This window comes from Saimiri boliviensis, chromosome 10 (genome assembly GCF_048565385.1).
Source record: "Saimiri boliviensis isolate mSaiBol1 chromosome 10, mSaiBol1.pri, whole genome shotgun sequence".
Lineage (NCBI taxonomy): Eukaryota > Metazoa > Chordata > Mammalia > Primates > Cebidae > Saimiri > Saimiri boliviensis.
The window spans coordinates 10,535,399-10,561,752 of record NC_133458.1 but is presented as its reverse complement, the minus strand read 5'-3'; the positions used below and the strand labels follow the sequence as shown (position 1 = coordinate 10,561,752).

At 36.1% G+C, this 26,354-nt stretch overlaps 1 protein-coding gene and 1 non-coding gene across 3 annotated transcripts in view; both read left to right on the top strand.

Annotated features, from left to right (window-relative positions):
• Positions 1-26,354, top strand: part of CNTNAP2 (contactin associated protein 2) — a 2,246,749-nt gene that overhangs the window by 1,634,021 nt on the left and 586,374 nt on the right. The gene's annotated exons all lie outside the window — the stretch shown is intronic.
• Positions 26,035-26,141, top strand: LOC120365447 (U6 spliceosomal RNA). Its single transcript, XR_005580387.1, has one exon. It is a non-coding gene; the product is annotated as a U6 spliceosomal RNA (small nuclear RNA).

The following is a 26,354-nucleotide window of genomic DNA, read 5'->3' as shown; positions in this document are numbered from 1 at the left end:
CAGCAGCTTGTCCACAGTTGTCTTTTCTCTGTTCTTAGAACCCTACATTGACAAGCATCAGAGCACTTGTCTTATCTCACAATCCAGTTATCTTCTGAGACAGAATAAAAATCCAGACCTGGGCTGGGAGCAGTGGCTCACGCCTGTAATCCCATCACTTTGGGAGGCCAAGGCGGTCAAGAGTTTAAGACCAACATGGCCAATACAGTGAAACCCTGTCTCTACTAAAAATACAAAAATTAACCAGGTGTGATAGCGTACACCTGTAGTCTTGGGAGACTGAGGCAGGAGAATTGCTTGAACTTGGGAGGCAGAGGTTGCAGTGAGCCAAGACCGTGCCATTGCACTCTAGCCTGGGTGACTAGATTGAAACTACATCTCCAAAAAAAAAAAAAAAAGAAAGAAAGAAAGAAAGAAAAAGAAATCCAGACCTGGAATATCCTCTCGTTCCTGTGCTCTTGCTTTCCAACAGCTTCCTCTCAATCATAATGATAAATGATTCAATATCATTCTTTGTTTTGTTTTGTTTTTGTCTCCCAGGCTGGAGTGCAGTGGCACAATCTCAGCTCACTGCAACCTCCACCTCTGGATTTCAAGTAATTCTCTTCCTCAGCCTCCCGAGTAGCTGGGATTATAGGCACCTACCACCATGCCTAGCCAATTTTTTTTTTTGTATTTTTAGTAGAGATGGGGTTTCACCATCTTGGCCAGGCTGGTCTTGAATTCTTAACCTCGTGATCCACCTGCCTTGGCCTCCCAAAGTAGCACTTAGTCGTTCTGTCCATCCACCAATCAGGTGCCTATTACTTAACCTTAAAGTATTTATATTTCGTAGTAAGCACTTGCTGTATACTAAATATAAAAGTTATTGGTCTCTGTGCATATATGGTTGAGTTTAGCAGATAAGGCAGACCAACAAACACATCAATATATGATGGGGGAACATACTGGGTTTTCTAGAAACATGATTGAAGAGTTTCCAATATGCCTGGCTGGTAATGTGAGCATCAGGACAGTTTCTCTAAGAGCTTGTTTGAGTTAAGCATGAAATCATGAATAAAAGATAGTTTGAGTTCTAACTTCTCTTTTATTTTATGTATGTTTTATATTATTGTCTTTTTACTTACCTTTTAAACAAATGTTTTCCTCTTTCTGTGGTCATGGCTTCTTCTCATTCTCTAAGAATATGTTGTAAGGTCTAATCCTTAGACCACCTATTTCACTTCTACATATTTGTGGCTCTGTCCAACTATATCCTTTCCTGCACCTGCTGCTGTCACCTTTATGCCAGTGACATCTCCATGTGTATGTTTCCAGTGTCAAATATTTAAAATCAAAGCTTTTAAAATTATGTACCTGAAAACATGATCATTGTAAGAATTCAAACAATATACATATATGTGGAGTAAAACTTGAAAATTCTTCTCCTCCTTAACATCTAGTTTACAATATCTGCTATTTCTCTGGAGCTTTGGTTGATGTCCCCGTAACACTTGTCAGTCATATGGGAAGTACTCAAAAGATGTTTGCGATTCATTCTTTAGTGATTTGTTCATGTTTTTTTTAAATCATAAAAAGTCGTTTGAGGCTTCTGTGATTGTTAATAAATTTTGACTTGGCCGGGCGCTGGTGGCTCAAGCCTGTAATCCCAGCACTTTGGGAGGCCGAGGTGGGTGGATCATGAGGTCGAGAGATCGAGACCATCCTGGTCAACGTGGTGAAACCCCGTCTCTACTAAAAATACAAAAAATTAGCTGGGCATGGTGGTGCGTGCCTGTAGTCCCAGCTACTCAGGAGGCTGAGGCAGGAGAATTGCTTGAACCCAGGAGGCGGAGGTTGCGGTGAGCCGAGATCGTGCCATTGCACTCCAGTCTGGGTAACAAGAGCGACACTCTGTCTCAAAAATAAATAAATAAATAAATAAAAATAAAAATAAAATAAATTTTGACTTGACATGTCTGGGAGCTTGGCACTGAGTCTCCTGGGATACCTCAGTTTTCCTCCTCTCCCCTCTCCTCTCTCTTTATATATGATGTCCCATCGTCCTGGCCTCTCCATAAGGTCTCTTTCTGTAGGATACTACAGGATATCCTGGACCTCTTTGCAGCTTTGTTAGCTGAGATCCAGTAAAGTGAAAGCAGGAACTTCTGGGACCCATAACATCCAGGCCCAGAAAGGGCAGCATCACTACAGCATTATATTGATCAAAGAAACTCACAGGCCAGCCAAGATTCTGGGGAAGAGAAATTAATTCCATCTCTCATGCACATAGTGGAAAAGGGATTGCTGGTGGCTATCTTTGGCAACTATCTACTGCATTCCCTCCTCCTCAAATTATCATTTTCTTTCTATTGTCCCAAAACTACTATGTGCATATATGCACTCATTCTCTAAATTTGACATAAATTGGTTGATACTGACACTTCCCTGTGTCTAACCCCTGTCCCCATCATTCAAATTTTTTCTGCCCTTACCTGACATCTGTAATTAATCTCTGTGCTTCCAATGTTACTTCTCTGTTTGGTAGTGCAATTTAAGACCACATAAAAATGTTACTAGAAAGCATCTCCTTTGTTAACAGATTTAGCACTCTAATGTGAAATTCCTTCTCATCCTATAAAACTCAGTTAAATCTGACTTCTATAAAGTCCTTATTGACCATCCCAAAGAAGGTGGGATTTCTCTTTCTAAAATGTGTAGTAATGTATTTCTGGGACTTATTCTGGTTTTGACTATGGTTAGGAATACACCTGCTTTATCTTTCTAATAATACTGAAAACTCAAAGGCAGGCAATAGGACATCCTCCTTTTTTAAATTTCTAAAGTACCAAGATGAGCCCATGACATAGAATAAATTCAGTTTTTGGTGAGTTGGCAGGGATATGGGAAGAATGGTTTGGCTTTTAGGAGAGGTTCCCAGCCAACTAGAAGGGAAAGGAGAATGATTCAGCGGTTAGTGAGAACAGCTTTACTTCTGGAATCCTACCACCCACCACAGGCAGCATGAGCAGGCAGCTTGCCTTCCTGGATGGGCCTAGATGAGGTACAGTGTGACTGGAAAGCTCTCTAGCATTGATCTAATGTGGCATATTTCAGATTGATCTGTTTTCTCTCATTTCCAATTTCAGCACACACTAATGCCATCTAGGAGCTTACATTTCCTCTCTGGCCCTCAGCTTACCCATCTGTAAATAACACAGGCTACTACATACTGAGAACCTGCATCTGTGCCAGGCACAGTGCTGGGAACGAGTGCAAATCCTCACAGTAAGAGTGAAAGGTGCATTTTCTTTTAGTTCCTCCTTTCAAATGAATATCAGATATGGAAAGAAAACAACTTGCACAACTCCTCTCAGCAGAACTGGATTGAAATTCACCTCCCTCGATGCAGTAAACCACCATGGCACGTGTATACCTATGTAACAAAACTGCATCTTCTGCACATGTACCCTAGACTTAAAGTATAATAAATAAATTTTTTAAAAAGAAAGAAATTCATCTCCCAAGGGTAGCATCAGAGTCAGGCCAGATAAGCTCTAAATTCCCTTAGCCTTTACTATGCATCTGTACCAGGGGTGTACAATACAATCGGCCATTTGTCTTCCCCTTCTCCTAGACCAGCTTTTCTGCATCACCGTTTTTCTTTTTTGTCTTCAGCTGCAGCTTCTCTTATCAGTTATTGACTTTACAGCTAGCAAATTTATTTTGCCCCATGTCGTATTCTGGTATGTTATGCTACAATTTGTATAGAGAATGAGACACAATCTGGTTTGCTAATGAGAAAACCTACGTTGCAGAGACAGAACCTATTTGTTCTCAGTTACTTGAAAGGTATGTTGGAATGTAGAATCTCTTCTTCGCTCCCATGTGAGGTGCTGAGAAAGGCTGGAGAGGTTCTCATTCAGCTCAGTCACATTTGATTTTTGAGTCAAGGTCTTAGCTTCAAATCACATACATCACGAGTTTTACTGGAAATTGCCGGCTTTGTTTTGGGTAGACATTTGTAAATGTGACTGGACAGATGACTCATCTGAAGCAGCTCTAAGCTTTATTCAACGTATGCTTCAAAACAGTAAAAGTGGATGTTGGAAAGTATTTTCTTATAAGTATTTTGTGTGACAAATGCAAAGTACTGCTAAACCTAATTATTTAATTGTTCAATAGACATTATTTAGTTTTAATTTTTAAAAACCTTCAACTATATAATTGATATATATATAATTGATATATATATCATATATGTAGAGATATGTATCAATAATATAATTTTATTTTTCAGCACACCAGAAGCATATTATTTTGGAAGATCATAGGACTCAGAGCTGTAGATGGGCAAAGTAGACTTGGATTTACAGTCTCTGTGATCTTAAGAAATCTATTTTCTCCCTTATCTTAACTTTTCTGTACTAAAAAAAAAAAAAAAAAAAAAAAAAAAACTATAATAATATGTACCTCATAGGGTTCATGTTGAGGACAGAATTGTTAATAGATAATATGTCAAAGAGCTTGCCATATAATCAGTAGGTTCTTTCTGCCATTGAAATATATATTTTTAGTCAGAATATGTCTCAGCCAACCTCTTGCATGTTCCAGAATTTAATGCATACTTGCTGATTCAATGCAGATAGAAATTTTAATATTAATTTTTATTTTGTTGGCATTCTAAAAAACATCTTTCCACTTCAGAATAACCACTTTATCCTATTACAAAGTTAAAATATCCAATTTTGTTTCTAATTTATTTGGAAACAATAATGTGACTGGTTGAACACTCTGTCTCAAGTAATCTCTAACAAAGAATGAAGTTGTACTCTATTAATGAAAAGCAAGAATAGGGGTTTCTCCTTCCCCTTTTTGTGGTAGGGGAGCCACATAAAGGCAGAATAAAAGAGTCAGATCAGGCTGGGAATCCTGATCAAGAGATGCCCTCAATTACGATGTACTTGTTCAGAATTGATTGATAAAATTGTGAGCAAGTAGGCATGTACCCTGAGTTAGTCTTGTTCTCTGTTCTCTAGTTTTCAATACAATGTGGACTATAATTTTGGATGTGTGGGTTTTCTTCTTCTTTTTTTCTTTTTTTGAGACAGGGTCTCTCTCTGTCATCCAGGCTAGAGTGAAGTGGCACAATCTCAGCTCCCTGCAACCTCTGCCTCTCAGGTTCAAGCAATTCTCCTGCCTCAGCCTCCTGAGTAGCTGAGACTATAGGTACCCACCACCACACTCAGCTAATTTTTGTATTTTTAGTAGAGACAGAGTTTCACCATGTTGCCCAGGCTGGTCTCGAACTCCTGAGCTCAGGCAATCTGCCTATCTAGGCCTTGCAAAGTGCTGGGATTACAGATATGAGCCACTGCGCCCAGCCAAGTATAGTATTTTTACAGAGCAGTTTCACAATGTCATCAAATCATGACTTTCAGATCCAGTTTCAAATTACTTCCTAACTCAGCAGTTCCTGAAAATACAATATTAATGATATTTGGCTCATGAAGACTCTCTAGAAGCCCAGTGATCCCTAGGGAAGAAGTGCCAAACTGAACACTTGAAAATAATCATTACTGTATTTTATAGTAAATAAATATATGATTATCTATGTTTAAACCCTTTGAGAAAGAGGAGTTTGAAAACAGTCTCCATTCTGTGATATATCCGTTTAGCCTAATTATTCAATGATCGTCATACATTTTACTTGCAATCTTGATCCACACAAATCAGATTATATTTGTATGCTTTTCGATATCCTTAATGTAAAAAATAAATAAATAAATAAATAAAAAATCTTGATTATTCTTCTCATTCATTCAACAAAATTTGTTGAGTGAAGACCGTATTATACATGAGTGAATAAGTAGAAGATTCTCCATTTAGGACCTACCCTCTACTGGAAGGAAAAAAATCAAATAATAGCAATGTTAGGGGATGAAGGAGCCTGGGGTTGTAAGGATGGCTTATAATTTTAAATAGAGTTGTGGGAATTGGCCTCAGGAAGAAGGTGACATTTATCAAAGACTTGGAAGAGGTGCAGGCATTCACCTTGTGACTATCTGGGGGAAGAACATCCAGATAGGGGAGCGGCCAGCCCAGAGACTGAAGGCCTATGTCCGAGATGTCCCAGCAAGAGGAAGGAGGCCGGTGTTCTGGAGTAAACTTTGTCATTTAGTCTTTGTTTTCTCACACTGGATTTTTTGTTTGTTTTACTTTAAGGAAATTTATTTTTGCAAAAATATGAACTATTTGCTTTGTTAAAATAACATCTATCTTTTAAAAGATCGTTTACCTTGATAGAAGCATTGATCTAGTCTGTTAGTAAGAAGCACAGGTTAGCTGAAAATGTTTAAAGTGGAGAGTTCTTATATAAGTAGGAAAAAAATCTGTAATAATTTAAAAAGTGGAAAAAAATAAAAACAGTCAATACGGGACCTTCCCCTTCATAGACAATCACAATGTGTCCCCTCATTCTACTTTCAGCTGTCCCCGCCCTACCCTATCCTTTCAATACCCTGCCTCTCTGGCACCATCCCAGGTACGAGGCCTCAGGTCTTTGATCTGCTCTCACTGGTTCTCAGACGGAAGCTCCTCAGAGAGAGTCTTTAGCACTAAAGGATAAGTGATTATTAGGGCAATATACTTCTTTATTAAAAAGATGCTTGTTTCATAGGAGAATTTCAGCTGACTATGAGTAATGGAAGAGATTTTACCTTTAAGTTGGGTTAGCTTCTCACAAAGCAAATAATGAGTACCTGATAAATCAAGCTGCTCTGCTGGTATAGACTAACATATATTAGTAATACACAGACACATATATATTAAGAGATCCAGGTCAAGGAATATACATGTAGTATATATTAAAGACCTCAAAATATAAGACCATAAATTAAATTACATTATAGTCACCTGGCTTCTGTGGAACAAGGAGAATATAATTAAACCACCGAATCTGAAGAAACATTCAATCCTTAGTTGATGCCAAAAAAAAAAAAAAATTGTTTCACTATTTGAAAATAGTTTCACATCATTTCACTCTTTGAAAAAAGAAAAGCAAGTTCAGATGGGAAATGGACTTATAGCTTATACTCTGTCAAAATGCATTAGGAAAGATTAGTTTGAGATTTTATACTAATAAAATAACTTTACCAAAAACTACCTTTATGGAGTACTAGTCTCACCAGGGCAAGTCCAAAACATCACATTTTTCACCAGGTAGTTGATGCAGTCCCTTGGCAAGTCAATGGGATGGTTTATGCCTAGAATCTCTGAGAACATGAAAGCCTTTTAAGAAGAAAAAGATAGTCATATGTCTCCAAACCCTCATGTGTATTTATGTAGTAGAGAGGAAACTAATTGAAGCAGAAGGTAGCTAGATTTTTTAATGTAATCATTAATAGTCTCACAGTTGTGATGATAGCATCCAACAGGGCTACCTTCTGGGCAGAAACACAGATTGCTTCTACTGTTCTTGGAGAAAGACAAAGGAGGAAATGAACACATGCTCACTGAACCTCTGAGCAAAAAAATGTCTCTCTAGTAATACACGGTCCACTCCCAAGCTCACCCTTCAATTCTTCAATGTTAGTTCTGTAAAATAGCAGTCCTGCGATATTACTCATTGAATGGATGAAATTAAAATATTTATATTCTGCACATGCATGCAGAGAGAAAAATCTCACTTCAATTATAGCAGTTAAGAAGTCTGAAGTAATTTTCCCAGCTAGCATTTGGCCATTCCGTTGAGATTGAAGGAATCTAGTCCGATAATGGTTCTTATTAATTCGCCCTCTCTCCATTTTAAAAGAATATTATCGTTCCTTTGTGATGTAAATTGTTTGGCTAATATGATGGTGCAGTGCCTTGTGACTAAAAAGTCGACAAGCTCAAACAACAAAGTATTCAGGAACAATAGCTAACTAACATTTGCTGTTTGGCACTTTTTAAATGTTCTCTGTAAGATAATTTTTATTTCTGATTCACTTTTCTTTTTGCCTTTCCCAAAAGGGATTTAAGTTAATTACTTTTTCTAATGCGACTTTGATATTTCGGTCTCCCCCAAATCTTCCAAGGAATTTGCAGGCAAAATACCATTCTAGTTCTTTTACTTTTCTAGAAACTCTGATATTAAATATAGGTGTCACACTGGAAAATTCCACCGGAAGAAAAAGCTAAACAAGGCATAAAATTTACATTAGTAACATCCTATTAACCCATAATCTAGAAAGCCTTTCTTACATGATTTTCTTCATTTATGAAATCATTTGTTGACTTTTCTGGTCTTTTTTGCCTGTAGGACTGAACCTTGTTATGCATTTATCTCCATCAAAATGGTGTAGCTGCATTTGGCATGAATCCTTCAACATTCTTCTTTTTTTTTTTTTTTCCCCATAAAAGGATGAAATTAGCTTGGTTTAATAATAGTCATTCCTGATTACTCTCTCTGTGGAAAACAGCTTAAGGGGCACATTACTCACAAAAAGAAAGTATTTGCCTTGCCCTTTAAAACCTTCATTTTATATAACCTATTGATTGTGAAATTAATTAGTCTTATATTTTAACATTTTATTACTTTTAGTATAGCACTTTTGCATGCCATTGGGAAACTCATCACTGTGTAAAATGCATGTAGTTCCTAACTTTCAAACAAGAGATATTCCAGAAGATCACTGCTAAGTCAATGTTTCAAATTTGAATATACATGTTTATCCTATAAATGATCTATATTCACCCTATAAATGATGGTATGATTTATATATATATATGTAATATGTATACATATTTATAGGATATTTATGTATACATATGTGTATGTGTATATATCCTATATATGTACATATATCCTATATGTGTGTGTATATATATATATCCTATAAATAATTATCCTATAAACAACGATTGGGTTCCTAGGGTAACAGGAAAGCAAAATAATTAGAACACTTTTGTTAATAATATATCTAGTAATAATAATGTGGCTGGGAAAATAATGAACAAAATAATATAGCTGCAATAGCAGCCCTATGTTTTAGGGACAATGTTAGAAAGAAGAGAGCATCAGGGGTTGGAGGGAGAGAGTAGTTTCTCATCTACACTGTGATAACTCAGTCTGCAGTCAGGAAATAATTGATAATCCATTAATTAGTATGATGCCCTTTTATGAAGTGCTAGTGTAGACAAAATAGCAATATTAATTTGCTTTCCTGTTACTTCCATAAAAATTAGTACAGCTTAGGGACTTAAAACAACCAAACCTTATTCTCTCACAATTCTATAGGTCACAAGTGAGTTGATTCCACTGGTTTCTCTGTTCTGGGTTTTAGAAAGATGATGGCAATGTGATGAACAGTTGGGTTGTGGAAAGAATCTGCTTCCAGGCTCATTCAGTTGGTTGACAGAATCCCTTTCCATGTGACTGTAGGACTGAAATTCCTGTTTCCTTGCTGGCTGTCAACAGGGAACCAGCCTCTAGTTCTTGCCTGTGGGCTCCAACATCTCAGAGCCAGCAAACATGGAATCGTTCTCAAGCTTGGAATCTCTTTGACTTTATCTTCTTCTACATCCTTCTTTTGCTTCCAGGCAGACAACATTCTCTGCTTTAAAAGGCTCATATGATTCAGTATGTCCCACCCAGACAATCCAGAATCATCTCTGTATTTTAAGATCTGTAACCACAATTACATCTGCAGAGTCCATTTTCCCATGGAATATAACATATTCACATGTTCCAGGGATTCAGGTGTGGACATTTTTAAAGGGCCATCATGCTGTTTGTCACAAATATAACATGCTTTGAGTCATTCTTCAAGAGTTCAATCCATAAATAGCTTGTATGCGCAAAAGCAGTTTTATAAAAGGTGACTACCAGGGTTCAGTGGGCTGCCTGTGTCACAGAATCAAGTGCTGCCTGATGGCCTCACAGCTTAGAGCTCACCAGTATTCTCTTTTAGCAGTTCTTAATCTTATTTCCAAAGATATACCCCAGATATCATTTCCTTGTGTTTACATATTCTCAGACTCTGGCTGCTGTGTTACTAAGTGGTGTTATGGCTATTGCTTCATACACAGTGAAAGAGTTAAAGCGATTTTATGTAAAAATGCAGTCATCTGTTTGACTAACATTGTCTCCAGCATCAGAATAAGCAGTAGTTTTGTTGTTGTTTTTCTTGTTTTTAGAACTCAGGGGATTTATTTTTTATTCTAGTCCCCAAAACATGAACCCATGAGAAACAGATGCCAGGTCATCTAGATGTAATATTGCCAGTAAAGGAAGTTCACCGTCTCCTAAATTGTCTTTGACTCTTTGTAATTACAGTTGGATATATCTATACATCTTGGATTGAAATTGAAGAGCCAAGGATTCTACTAAGCCTGACAGTACTCTATTATCCATCTTCACTCTTTGCTAGGGATGTTAGTTATGCTTCTCTTTTACAAATTGACTGATTGATTTATATTCACTCAACTCAGTCTCACTGAGTGCCAGGAGAGAGCCTAGCCCCTGGAGACCCAAAAGAACAGACAGCCATTCTGATGTTTGAAAACAGTGACTATATCCCCAGAACTCTTCTCTGGGTGAAACTCCCCCAGCTTCTTGCTGTCCTTACCCAGAGAGTGTGGTAATCAGTTATCCCACAGTCACCTTCTTCTTTTTTTTTTTTTTTTAATTTATATTCTGGAGTACATGTGTAGGTCATGCTGGTTTGTTACATAGGTATCCACATGCCATGGTGGTTTCTTATGTTACTTTAACAGAATTTCCCACCCACACAAGAGAAGTTCATCTTCTCCATTTCCTTTAGAGAATGTCTTTGGCATCTCAAGGTTTCTGTGGATCACCAGGGGCCCTGCCTTGGAGAGGCTCCAGTACCCACGTATACTGGGCTGGAGGGCTGGGAGAGGGGAACATTCTGAGGATGGGGGAGGGAGAAAGAATGTTACTAAGGTGAACTGAAAGGTAGGAAAGAAGGGAATATGCAGGAAAGTCTGAGATTGCTGTTTGGAATTGATTTTTTAATAATTTTTTCATGTACTCTGACATAATGAAAAAATGATAGGACACATTAATCTTATGGAACTTTAGGGTAGAAAAGAGGATTTGAGATTGGAATTATTCTGGAAACCTGGGTCTTGAGCTAGAATTTAAAAAATAATGGAGGTGGTTAGCCTACAGTTTGGTTTCTGCTTGGGAACTCTTTTCCAAAATTTCTCTGGAAATTATGAAGGCACCAACTACTTGCTCTGAAAATTGATAATTAAAGGGGAAAAATTTCAATATTTATTCTGACTTTAAAATTAACTGTATTTTTCAGTAATCAAAATAATCACTTGTTGATGAAATGCCCTTTTTATAGAAATGTTGCAGTTTGTTAACATATAAGAATGATAAAAGTCACCATTTTACAATGTTAACAAAATAACTGATCAAAGCAATGTTCATCAGTGATTAAACCCATTGAATAAAATATTGAAGGAGAACTAGACAATAGAAGGACCAGGTTTGCACTATAGCTAGAATTTGGAACAAGAACGTTAGGACTTATTTTTCATCTTAATATAATGTAACATAAAGCAGACTGCACCATCGGTGAATCATTTCTGTCAAAAGTTGAACCTGAATCTAATTGAGCCTTTATCACTAACTCCCAGCCACCAGGAAATAGTGGGGTGAGAGAAGCAGTTAAATGACACCGCAATGAAACAAACAGAGAAATCTAGAATGAAGAACATTTTATAGGACTACTGGCACAGTTTCTGCCAGAAGTTAATGGCATGGGAAAAAAAGGAGAGGGGGAGGAGGGGGAGACTGGCTATAAATTTAAAAAAGAAAGAAAGAAAAATGACTGGGGAGATTTACCAAATACAGTATTTGAATCTTAATTTGAGCATATCAACTAAGAAAAAGACATTTTTGAAACCGTTAGAAAAATTTTAGTATGCACTAGATATGATACCAAGACATTATTGTTAATATGTAGATGAGATAATGTCACTATTATTTTGTGGTAAAATCTTTGTGCTTCTAGAGATGGATACTGAAGTATTTTAGGTAGGGTGTTACATGTTGCTGGGATTTGCTTTAAAATTTTTAGCAAAGACAACATATATGGCTCAGTGTATATTGCTCGGTTGGTGGTTGCATCAGGATCTCATAAATCATCACTAAAGAACTTAGGTAACCAAATACCACCTGTACCCTAATAACTTATGAAAAAACTTCTTTAAATTTGCAAAGAGAAACATAATAAACAGATGCGGCTTATTTTTGCTGGAAAATTAATGAATCTAAATAATGAGTTTATAGGGATTCATTACATCATCTCCTTTTCTGTATACAATTGGTAGTTATAAAATTTTTCATTATTTTTTTAAATCGGTTATTTCCATTTAGCTGTATACCTTAAAATCATTGTTTTTCACAAAGAGGAATAATATTATCATGTTGTTTCTCTGTGATGGTATGAATAGGTATCCCTATTTCATCAAATATTGACCCCTTATATTGCTTGGTTTCTTATTATGCTTGTCTAATTTCCTTGTGGTTCTGTAGCCCAGGGACTACGTTTATTGATAAAGTTCCCTTCTCTTTGAAATTCCCATTAATAGACAGTCTTCAATCAAGAGCATATTAGTTCTGCTAATACCATTTATATGCAATTTTATAATTTTACCCTACTCCATAATTTGCAGAAGCTAATACTGTGCTAACAAGGAAGCAGGAGCAATAATCAATCACATCTGCTTTGCTTGCTTTAGAGAGAAGTGCAGTCATCAGTCTTAGAAGACTGAAGTAATGAATGCAAAGTGATGGATGCCCCAAGCAGTCAGGATTGCTAGACCTTCCATGAGTGTCCTGAAAGAAAGCACATGGTCCGTTGAGGATGCAGGCAGCAGAATTATTTGGAAATAGGTAGAGCCACTGTCAACGAGAGATGTTTCCCCTATCTCTATTTAAAAAATGCAATTCTATCTTAATCCTTTCCCTTTTTCCTCAGAAATTTAACAATGCTAATTCTAAGCTTGTGTGCACTTTTCCCAGTGGTTGATTATAATCCTTTTCTTTATTAAGTTTTATTTTGCAGCCTTAAAAAATAAAAAGCAATTAACAAAATGGCTTAAAGGCTAAATTAGAGCAAATCTCATTTTCTTAGGAGATTCTGCATTTTATTTATTGTTATAATTCTTATTTCAGAGACAAAGAAGGAAGAGAAGGTAGCTTGATAGTAAAATAATATCCTTCAAGGTAAATTCCATAAATGTTAAGTCAAGCAGAACTTCTCTTTTTGCGGCATTCTAGAGACACTGAATCCAGTTTCTTGATGTTTCTTGCTGCATTTCTCCCTCTGTTCTACAGAGCAATTTGGTTTACAGGTAATTTAAGCTTTGGATAAAGCTCTGGTTAATTCAATTTCTGGATAAAAGAAAGAGTAATTCAACTTAAAGGTCACCATAGAATTTTAATCATAGAGGTGAGAAAGCAAGGAAAGGCATAAACCTCGTTAGTGGTATAATGGGAAAAGAATTGTCTCAGATAGATGGTTCTAGCTCTTGAAGTTTTGCTATAAGCTGTACAAGCACTAGAAAAAAAAGTAGGATGGGAAATGCAGGACTTTAGTTTTGTCCACCCTCTTGATGGTGACTTTTCACTTCAGCTGTTCAACAATGTTGCTTAAAGGGTCTACCAGTCAGTGCCCATTATATATACCTTTATCTTCCTTTCTCCAACCCCATCTAAATAATGATTTCTGTATTTCAGGTCTTTATTCTCATGTTAAAAGTTCATTTCCTTCTATTTAAATGTTAGTTATGTTGTTATTATTTTATACCTTAGGAGATTTGTATTATAGTGTTTTTATTGAAATGTAATTTTTACAACATGAAGTACAGACTCTAAGCACACAGTTTGATAAATTTTGACAAATGCATAGAACTGTGTATCCCACACCCATAAAGACAATACAACATCTTCATCAACCTAGAAAATTCTGTCAGGCCACTTCCTAGGTCATCAGTGCCTTTCAGTTCAAAGGAGAAATTTTATAGAAATAAAGTAATACAGAATATACTCTTTGAGTTCTGACTTTTTGTATCAGAAAAATATTTTTAGAATTAGTCCATGTTGTTGAATAGTATTTCATTAAATAACACACTTCAATTTATTCACCTATTTTTCAGTCTGTGGACATTTGGGATGTTTCTAGCTTTGGAATATTGTGAATAAAACTGCTATAACATTTTTGTATAAATCTTTTTATAGATCTATTAAAAAAAAATTCTATCCAGAAGTGGAATTGCTAGGTCATAAGGTAGGTATGTGTTCAAATTTATAAGAATCTGATAATTTACCAAAGGAATTATACCACTTTACATATCTACCAGCAAAATAATATAGTTCCAGTTGTTTTTCCCTTACCAACGTTTGGTGCAGTAGTCAGAGTTGTAATTTTAATTTGGTACATTCCAGTGGGTGTACAATGATCAGTCATTGTGGTTTTAACTTGTATTTCCCTAATGATTAATGATTCTGGACACTGTTTTATTTGTTTATTGGTTATTACATGTCTTTTGTTGTTTAATGTCTGTTTAATTTGTCTATTTTTTGGTTGTTGCTTTATTATTGAGTTACAGAAGTACTTTATTCTGAATCTCAGTCCTTTTAGGTATATATTTGAATGACAAGTTTTCTGCCAGTCTATGATGATCTGCCTATTTATTTTTTATTTATTTATTTTTTGAGATGAAGTTTCACTTTGTTGTCTAGGCTGGAGTGCAATGGCATGATCTCTTCTTACTGCAAACTCCACCTCCCCAGTTCAAACGATTCTCATACCTCAGCCTCTTGAGTAGCTGGGATTACAGGCACCTGCCACCACATCCAGCTAATTTTTGTATTTTTAGTAGAGATGGGGTTTCACCATATTGACCAGGCTGGTCTCAATCTCTTAACCTTGTAATCTGCCTGTCTAAGCCTCCCAAAGTGCTGGAATTACAGGCGTGCTCCACCGCACCCAGCCCTGCCTATTTATTTTCCTAGTGGCAATATGCTAAAGAAGAAAAGTCTTTAATTTTGATTAAGTTAAATTTAATTGTTTTTCCTTGTGGTTAGTACATTCTGTGTATTACCTAAAAAAGCTTTGCCTCCCAAAGTTCATAAAAAATTATTCTCCTATGGTTTATTTCAAAAGTTTCATAATTTTAGCTTTTAGATTTGTTACTGATCAATTTCAAATTAATTTGTGTATATGGTGTGAGGCAAGGATCAATTTATTTCTATTAGGTTATTCAGTCATTTCAGAAACATTTGTGAAAAACTTAAAGTGACTTTCCTTATTGGTTTCCCTATGAACCTTTGCTAAAGATGAATTGACCATATAGCTGTAGGTTATTTCTAGATTATCTTTTCTGTCCTATTGATTTATTTGTCTATGTTTATGGCAGTGTTGCAGTACCTTCATTTCTGAGTTTTATAGTAAGCTCTTTAGGTACTAACGTGGAAATATCTTTAAAACAGAATGTTGAATAGAATAAAAAGTCAAGATCAATATGTCTAGCTTATTACCATTTACCAAAAAAAGAGAGAGAAAATACCATATGTTCATGTATGCTTGACTCTGCATTAAAAATCTTGGAAGGGCACAAAGAATACTAAAGGCATAGTCACCTAAGGCACATAGCAGTATATAGTTACTGGGCAGATATATGACATGAATATAGAGAGGAATAGGAATTTTTATTATATTTTAAAACAACATGACCATATTAATTATGAAAAAATTTAATTTTAAACAAGAGTAGGTAAAATGGAAAATGTATTTTTCTTACAGTAGATAAAAGTTTGAGGGGACAATTCATTGGAATAATATTTTCTAGGTCCAATTAAATATTGTTTAGGTCTTGAATTTTTTAATGTTTTACTTGGCAAATATTTACTGAGTGCCTATTATGTATCAACCATTGTTTCTGGCCTTGGTAATACAGCAGACAACAAGACTGGCATGTTTCTTGTGCCCATGGTATGTACATTGCAGTGGAGAGAAAACACAATAGATCATGAATTAAAAAGATATTTTCAGAATATGACAAGTGCTATGAATAACATAAACATGACAGAGAGAGGCAAGATGAATGTGAAATGGGAGTCCTGGAGAAGGTCTTTCAGTGTGGTAACTTAGAAGCTGAGATTGCAATGCCAGGAAGGATTCAGAAGTGTGAAGAATTTGGGTGTTGGGGAGGAACCTGCAAAGGAAAAGGCCCTGAAAAAGGAAATAGCTGAGGAGAAACAGGGAGGAAGGCAAGGTGGAAGAGCATAGTGAATGTCGTGGAGAATGAAATTGTGGAGACAGACAGGGGCACAATCAAGCTGAACTTTACGGAAATGAGGAATTTGAGTTTTATTTTAGGTAAAATGAAAATGTGCTGATGGTTATTGGAAAGTTACTGAATGGGTAAAATGATCTGATCAAGATCTTAAAAACGAAAAGCTTTCATTTTGTTGGGGAAAAAAAAAAACAAATTAAGAAGAGGTTGACAGTGAGAAAGGAAGAATATCAGAAGTTATATCACATAAGCCAAGAAACAAAAGTGTTTAAAAAACAAGAACTGTCCCCTAATTGTTCCAACTGAAGACAGAGAACTGTCCACTAGATTTAGTCTCATGGAACTGTCCACTAGATTTAGTCTCATGGAACTGTCCACTAGATTTAGTCTCATGGAACTGTCCACTAGATTTAGTCTCATGGAACTGTCCACTAGATTTAGTCTCATGGAACTGTCCACTAGATTTAGTCTCATGGAACTGTCCACTAGATTTAGTCTCATGGAACTGTCCACTAGATTTAGTCTCATGGAAGTCTATGGTTCTATGAAGTGGTGGGTACACAGAAGATGGACTAGAATATGATGGAAAGTGGATGGAGTCTATTTTATACCCATCTCTGTGCCCCACTCCAAACACAGAAGAGTGAATGAGAAATAAATATGTGAAGAAAGAAGGTTTAGGTGACTCTTTCAAGTGCTCTCTATAACCATAGATACACAGAGATGTTGTGTAGGTCCAGAAGACATATCTGTGTGTTGGTTTAGCAAATACATATCAAAAATTCTTACATGAGAAGCTTCTTTATAACAAGATGTTCTTACTTTTTAAGTGACAACATTCCATGAATAAATCCAAAAAGAGTCTATTTTATATAAAATCCTACCCTGTTGGAAGTGTTGCAAGTTTCCACTGAAATTTTTAATCTGACTTCTCGATATATTTTTGGAGTGTTGTCTAGTTTGTCAGCCTGCCAGATTATGTCAAAATGTCCATATATAGTAACAGTTTATCTCATGTTCCTTTATCCACCATACTTACCCACACAAGCTGTATTAACTGTCTTTGCCTGATTTCACTGCATCATTAATTCTGCTATAGGGAAATGTGCTTTGATCATTTATACTGCTCCATAATAGGATCCCAAGTAGGTGTTTCAAAGTTGGCTGTTGATGATTATCATTGTGTGTATATGACATTGTTAAAACATTTTCAGTCAAAAATATGGCTGTTGTTTAAGGTGCGAGCTTTTTGCCTTGTTACCTAGAAAAAACAATGATATATAAATTTCTTATAATTCTTACTACTCAATTCTTATTTGCTATTTGTCAACTCAGCAAGAGGCAAGGGTTGATACAGAAAATATCATTTTAGCAGAAAGAAGCTTTGTCTTCTACAGTAGGCACTACCTTCTTGAGCTGCTTCTGGATAATAAGCTTGCTTCGCAGTAATCCAGAGCTTTCCAAACTGTATATTTGACTCCCTTTATTGACATCGTCTGCTAATATGCAAAGTTGTGTTTAAAGATATGGATAACTGTGAGTCCTTTCCTTCCAAGTCTACACACTCCACTTGCTTTTCCCTTCTACTTTGAATTCATGTGCATTCCCCTATTTTTCTACCTCTGTGATGGAGACCTCAGTTCTTCTGCAGCCACAGTTGCAGGAAACCCAATTGTAATCAGCAGCTGCCCTGCTGCTAAAAGCTATTAGTGCCAATGTTGTTAATGACCGACCCAGTTGAATGTGCTGATTTAAGAGGTAGACTTATTTCTTGTCACTCCCTAGGGCCTTGTTCTTAAATGAGATTTCTACGTTGTTTACTCCTCTAGCATAAGGAGTATCAACCACTAACCACCACCACACTTCATGTATCAGGACATTGAATTGAAATAACAGGGAGCTTAAAACATATCACTACCTTTGAGATATGAAGCCATACACCCTGAAAACAACTTGGCACCCACTCCTAATTTTGGCCTAAAGAAGTTGGATACCTCTGCAATTTGCTCTGAAGTTGTAAATATTATTTTCTTCTAGGGACTAGAGGATGAGAGGGGTATAGTTAGATTTTTTTTTTGGAACTAAACACATTAGCAGTAACCTGCAAAAATCAATACCAATTACTTGCAAGCAAGAGCCAAAAAAAAAAAATGACTGAAGCTACAGAATGTACACATCAGTGAATGGCTTAAAACAAAGAAAATACTGGCATGGCTGGTACTCTCACAAAATAGGAGCAAAAGTAGTGAAGTTCTCTTCCATTTACTTTGACATTTTTGTATTAATCTGTAAAATCCAACAACCATTTGTTTTTTAAAAGATAAATATAGCAGCAAATAATTCTGTATAAGAAGGCTCTTTTACTGTCTCCCTGGCATGACTAAGGTTTGTGTTGTCTTTCTAGCAGACATCAAGGCATTCAGAAGGTGTGTATGGGGATGGCTTATCTTTATAAACCAGCAAACCTTTTATTCAACACCCAGACATTCTGCATGCCAATATTACGTGTTTAGTGTCTCAAGATTCTATTTAGCAGAAATTCACTTTGAGGGGCTTTGTGAAGCCTTTAGAGATTTAACTGTGTATCTCTCCTTTATTCAAAAGGCTCAAATACTATTTTTCCAATTTCTGGAATTCTTAAGCTTGCATTTCAGATTGTCACAGAGAGTAGAATTTCTTCTTTTCTTGTTGTCTTCCAGTAGTAGAGATGGGGGCACATATCTGTAAGATGTGGACCCAGAAACCCTACTCTGGAGCCTGGCTATGATAAAGAATACTTGAGAAGCTAGTAAGCCTTTCTCCCTCATTCACGTCCATGGTAGAGCTGTGTATGAATGTATGGAGAGGTGGAGAAAATTCCAAATACTACAGAATTCCCTCATAGTTAATAGCCCTGCTTACCAAACAATTGAGGCCATACGGAAATGAGGCCATATTATTAAATCTCTCATCAGAAGAAACAAGTTTTGGCATGTCAGTATTGCCAATATAAGTATCAAAAAAGGTAACTACAGATTTTCTTGGAAATCATTTTCCTGGACTTCAGTTTGGTCCTCCCTGGTCATAAAATGATATGATTCTTAATAATTGAAAAATTTGTCCCAAAACATAATATCACCAAAAAAAAAAAAAAAAAAAAAAACCAACAACATTTTTACTATCTTGCTTTTTTTTGTAATTGCAGAGCCTCAAATCGCTATTTCAGAAGTAAGTAAGAGAAGTGAATGGCTGGTCACACAATGCCTCAAAAGGAAAACTCTGAGTAATTGTATGGGGGACACTAGAAACAAAAGAAGTGTGCCATGTGATACCATAATGGCATCCAGCACGTTCCATATAGGGAAGGCAGACAGGGAGAAGGAAATTTTGCTTAATGTGAATTCAGGAAGTGTTGGACTCAAGTGATGGAAAGGAAATTAATGTTACAGTATTCCTAGGTACTGGCAAATTTACTTGCTATGAATTGTACTGAAGGTAAAAGGCTCCTTAAATAGAGTCTAAGATTTTAGGTACCAAATAATTAGCTAATTTTTATTTTTAAAGCATTAAAATGTTAGGATTCAATAGTTATAGTTACTTTCATCCTTAGAAACAAAAATAATTCTTGTTTCAGTTTTATATGTTGTTAAGAGAAAATTGAAAGAGTCAAACAATATATATGTATTTGTCTCTGTGGGTTTGTGCAGTTTATAGATACCCTGAACAGTGCTTCTGGTGAGCATTCTTAGTAGCACCAGGTTGATTATTAATGAAGTATTGACCCAACAATTTATTGAGGCAAGCCCTTCTGCTCTACTCAGAGTTGATGTGTTTTATATTATGATTGCATCTACTTTATCTCACAACTTAATATAATTGGGTAGAATTTGAAGAAAGTTTGTAACAAAGCTATAAATAGAATAACTCATTACTGTAAAAGTGTACTTTGAAAGGAGAAACTAGGATTGTTGTTCCTCAGAAAGAAAACACTGAAGTATGGTAATAGTATTCTCCAATATAATTGAAAAGAAACATCTACAGAGGCATAAGATTTCTGTTGGGGATAGAAACCATGCACTCACTATCTGCAAACACTGGGATATCTTTCACAAAATGTTTACAATCCAGATGAAAAGAGAAGAAATGTATGCAGAAAATCAAGAGAAATGAGATAAGAGATGACAACCCACTAAACAAGGGGTGGAGAGAAGTGCTCTGAGAGTCGGTGGACAGCAGACATCTCTCTACACTGGGAGGCCAAGAAAGGTTTTGTTAAAAGATGATATGGGGGGTGGGTGTAGAAGGCAGAAGGTGGGATGTAAAATATGAGGAAAAAAGGCAAAGTTTTTGCATGAAGCCTCAAGGTGGCCATTCTCACTTTGGTTCCTCGGTTTTTGTAGAGGGATAGTAGATAGTAAGGTAGGGCAAGAACTTTGAGGGTCGATTGAGGGTAGTAATTTACATCAGGCTAAGGAGTTGTAGGCATTCTCCCATAAGCCAGGCAATTGAAGGCCATCAGAAGTTTACAAGCCGGGATATAATATGAGTTTTGTAAAGAGCAATATGCCAGTTGTGTGAAGGATGGGTTTAGAGAAAGACTGAAGCCGAGAACACTAAGAAAACGTTCTAACAGTTACAGGGAAAAATTAACTGGACATTTTGGCTGAGCTCCTAAATAGAAATAATGAAAGGAATACAAAAGGAAAACACAAAATCTAGTTCAATGAAAATTTAAAATTTATAATTGATAGTATAATCATGTAATTCATTCAGAATTAAGAATTCATATTTCTGATTCTATAGTTGGAACTATCTCAGAATTCTATGTCCTATTTGACATTAGTTTGGCTTAAAAATTGCCTTACGTCTCAATCAATCAATTTGATGGTGACCAAGAACTTCCTTTCAATTTACAGTTTGATACTGGCCAGAGAATGGAAAGTAAAAAGCCATAGCACATGCCATATATATGATCCATGGACTTATCAAATTCAAATTTAATAGAGACTCTAAAACAACCATTTGGCCTTTATACCCCAGGTTTTTTCTAATACTTTATCAGAGATATCAATGACACTTCAAACTCAGTTCACTGACTGATATAAACAGCAACCTACTTCAACAAATAGAGAACTCAGAGATAAATTAAAAGGGCTTGGAATTTTTTGGAAGTGAAAAAATACGTGTAAAAAATGAATTTCTAATAGTCACAGGACAAAAGTAGACAGAATCTCCCATTACAGTAAAATTTAAAACAATTCAGTTGGTTCTTTTAACCATCATTATGGTCTCATCAAGAAATAAGGAAGAATATCATTAAGTGGATATACCCTTTATGTAAAAGCTGAATACATTTTGAGGGCTGAAATCCCTGCTAGTAATAACTTCATTAATGACTTACTGTTGATGAAAGATATCCTATACCAAAGGTTTCCTCTGTTCGCCCCAAGCAGATGGAGTAAGGGCTCTGAGTCAACCTGACTTCTCTCTGCATGATGTTAAGCACTCTGTGGCTTCATGGCCTTGGAACCCTGTGAACCCCTGGAAACCAAACTTACCCAAGTGGTTGTGTAAATTATACATAGTAAATGTAAAGTGCTTAGCATAGCACATAAAAAGTACTCAAGACACTTTGTTGAGTAAATGAATATTTTGCTCTAAATATGGGCCACAAGATCTACTAAACAAATTAGGTTGTAAAACTTGCCAAGGGGTACCCTCTGTGTATTTGGTGGAGGAAAGAGGAAAGAGATTTTTTTTAATGATTGAATTATTTTACTTACCTTTAGGACCTTTTTTTGCCAACCTTTGGGTTTTGAGTTTGGGGATCTTAGAGTCACAGGAAGAAGAAATAGATAGCTCCTGTGATGCTGGCTATATTCTCATAGAGCCCAAAAAGTTAGGGAGGAGATAAATTAGAAAGTATGAGAGGGTAGCATGTTGGGGAGGTTTCTGACCAGTTGTTTTCTAGGCCAAAGCAAGTAATCCAATGACTTCTTGCATTAAACTCATCATTGATTTAATCAAAGATAAATCATATTTCTATTATGTTTATAGTAATAGAAATTCTACAAGTAAGAGATGAGAGAAACCTTTAACCTTTAAGTTTTTCTTAAAGAAAGCCATTCTTCCTGTTCTTATGATTTCTAATGTGAGCTATACTACTTTCAAAACAGGAGATTCTTTAGGGTACAGAAGAGAGAAAAGGAATTCACTCAAAACATGATTTTCTATGTAGTTCATCAATGAATAAAGAAAGAAACTAGAAAAAAAGGGGAAGAAATGAGTGAGTGTAGTATACTTATTTCAGATATAAGATGTGCTTCCAGGTACAGCACTAGATGTACAATTTCATTCTAGAGTTTTGCTCACTGGTACTTACTATCTATGGAACTACAGTCACTACAGAACCAGGGCATTGAAGCCCAAGGTTAATACAGATTGTAGGGAGCAGATAAAATTGGATCCAAGTCCAGATTGCCTTGTTTTCTAGCTGGAAGGGGCTTCACTGAGCTTCAATCTATTCATTTGTAAAATGAGCCTCATAAAGATGTTGTAAGGAATCAAAAATTATTGCATTTTTCCGTTCTATGACAAAGGCGCATTTCACATTTTAATTGGGATGATTCTTAAAATCAGTGGTACATCTTTTTTGGAAGTACCACATAAAATGTTGGGGCATCATACAATAAATGGTATCTTAATTTGATAAAATACATGAAGATAATAAAGGCAAAGTGCATCTCACAACATCTGGCATCTAACAAGCAACAGCAAATTGTTTTGGGGTGATGCTCAGTGCTATTGCTGTTACACCATGCTACATCACGCAGACAAGTATCTCTTTCCTCATAAATGTTCACTGATGCTCCAGCTCAAGTGAATGCAGTCCAGAGCATAGTTTGTAAAAGAGTAATCAAAGTCTTAAATGTCCTAGTTTCTCTAATCATCTAAAATATCATACTTTTAATATAAAAATAATAATAATACCTTAAAAATGAAGTGAAACATCTTTGGAATATTTATCACCTTCAAAGGACTTGCAATCCTCCTACATAATAATAGTACTATATTAATTAGTTTATGAGTACAAAGAGTCTGTACTACACATAGCACGCTGCTAGGCACCAGTGTTCCTTGTTTTTCCTAATATGACTTTGATTTGACCTAATTTCACCACAAAAAAACAGCACCATATGGAAAGTTCCCCATTTCCCCTAAAATAATTTATTGAGCCTTTAGTGTGTCCAAGTGACTGAATTCTTTTGCTGAATTTTTCTCAAGATTTCTTCAGGACATTAGAACATAATGCAGATTTTTTTCAGGTGGCCCTCTACCAACTGGATATGAAATTGGATCAGCTGGAGGCAAGAACAGATGGGGTTGAGCAGCAGATGGAAAGATCCTGTTTAGGATATGCAGAATCACTCTGGCAAAATCAATCATGCCACAGGAGTTAGTTTCAGTTTGGTGAAAGAAAATGAACTCAAGTAGACAACTGAGTTACTGGAAAATTAATACGAGCTCACACTTTAGAAAGTCTTGATTAAGTGTCAGTAAGACAGATGAGCTAATGATGTTGAATTAAAGGTCTTAAATGCAATGTTTGTCAATGATAATAATAGCTCTCCATATTTAGCATTTACTCTGTGCCAGGCATGTCATATATACATCTCATTCAGTCCTCACAAAAACCCTATGAGACAGGCATTTTTCCAGTATCACAAATGATGAAACTGAAGTGTTAAGTAAATTGATCAAGGTCATAGGACTCTGGATAACAGAACCAGGATTGGAACTTGTCTGGCCAGCTGAAAAGCCCACACAAATCATGAACCCTCTATTGTACTACTTTCCAGTGTTAAATGATGTGTATACAGAACAATTGGAAGAGTATACAGTCAATTTTCAGATATCCTGAGGTCCTTTCCACAGTAACAATTAGAACAGGCCTACGACGGTCAGAGTGACCACTGGGCATCTGCCTGAATCCTGTGGGGAATACAGAACAGCTAGGGTAGCCATATGGTCCCCAGCAAAGAAGAGGTCACAGGTATCACATACAGGCTTTGGTGAATCTCACAGAATTCCTGTAGAAACTTCACATCTCCTTACGCCGAGAAGTTCTCCCAGAATCCTGGAGCTGCCTTCCTCCAGAAGGCACCCCTTCTAGTCCAAACGTAGTGTGACGGACTTTGTTTCCATGGGGTATTCAATACATATGTGAATCTGAAATTGCGAGTGACTTGGAGTATGCACTGTCTCTGGTGTCTGGTGAGGGTGAGTTTTCTGTTCATTGATGGCTCTCTCTAGCTGTGACTTCTCTTGGCAGAGGAGAAAATTCACTCTCTGGGGCCTCTTGTATAAGGGCACTAACACCATATGTGACGGCTCTGCATCTCATGACCTACATCCCCCCAAAAGGCCCCACTTCCTAAAATCATCACTTTGGGTGTTATGATTTCAACATATTAATTTGGTAGAGGTCACATAAACATTCAGTCCACTCCATCTACTTTCTTCAAAACTGTAAGCATGCTGTAAAGAAGAGAAAATCATTTCAGCCCAAGTGTATTCTCTGTTTTAACTTGGGAGCAAGAGCAGGAAATGGAAAGAACTTATTCATTGATTGCCTACTATTTGCCAAGCATGGAAAGACCATATAATTGGTTGGAGGGGAAATAAGATAAAAGTCTGAGCAACAGATGGAAACACATCTGCCAGGTGCCATGCTCTGTATGCATTACTTCATCATATGTAACATTTTCTTGTATTAGCAAGTTCCTGCTGAATGCTAGGCTACTTTTTCTTGTCAGCCAAATGTCCAAGAAGCAGGTACTGGTTATGAATAAGCACAGTAAAGACCCATATTCTAATAAACAGAAGAGATGGCAAGTGTATCCTCTCAAAGAAGTAAATTTCGTTTTCTGCCTTATGTTTCTCAAACAAAACAAACTTTTACTGATTCCATTACCATAGCCTTGCTGTCTACACATAGATATCACAGAAATCTTGATCTTTGAGTTTTTAAGTTAGAGGAATTCTTATTCAGTATGAGAGTTAATAATCTCCTCAGACACAAATATACCTGTTAATATGAGAACAATAAATGTTTGTTGGGTGCAAACATGAATTAAAGCTGTATATGTTATGTCTTAAAGACATTAAATTAATCATAAATTATAGTGATTAATTACATTAAAACAATAGTATTATTAACACACATGATATAAGTTTCACTTTAAGGAAAAATGATATTGTAGTAATTCCTAAGTATGCCCATATGAGACACTAAAAATAATTATATGCTACCAACTGTACCTTGAAAACACGTATACTTACTACAGACACAGAAATGAACAGAATAGAACTAAAAATGGAATAAATTCTGTGACACATGATTTTTTTATTGTAATATTTCTGAAATTGGGATGCATCTCACAATCTGTGACATCTTACGGTTGCCTTTAGCCAGGTAGCAGTTGTGATGTCACAGACAATGCTTGCATGCAAGAAAACAACGTGTAAGATTCATGTTAGCATCTTACAAGAAAATACCAGAGACAATAACAGATAACTTCTGTTATTCCTAGGAACTACTTGTTTTGAAAGATGATGGGTGAGACAGTGTGTTATATATGTTTAACCTGCAGGAAGCAAATGGAAAAAAGAAATCTAATTCTATGTCATTGCCAAGTGACTTAGGAGTCTAGCACCACAGCGTTTTAGATGCTTAACAGATTTAAATGTTACATTGCACTCGCTTCAGCAGCACATATGCTAAAACTGGAATAATGCAGGGAAGGTTAGCATGGCCCCTGAGCAAGAATGACACATAAATTTATAAAGATTCCATATTTTTTAACACAAAAAATAAATGCTTCAGGGGATGGATACCCAATTATCCATTATGTGATTATTACACATTGCATGCCTGCACCAAAATATCTTATGTACCCCATAAATATATACAGCTACAATGTACCCACAAAATTAAATCAAATTAAAATTAAATTACAAATTTTTAAGGAAATATTACCTTATCTTTTGATGGCATAGGAATTTATATTTTAAAA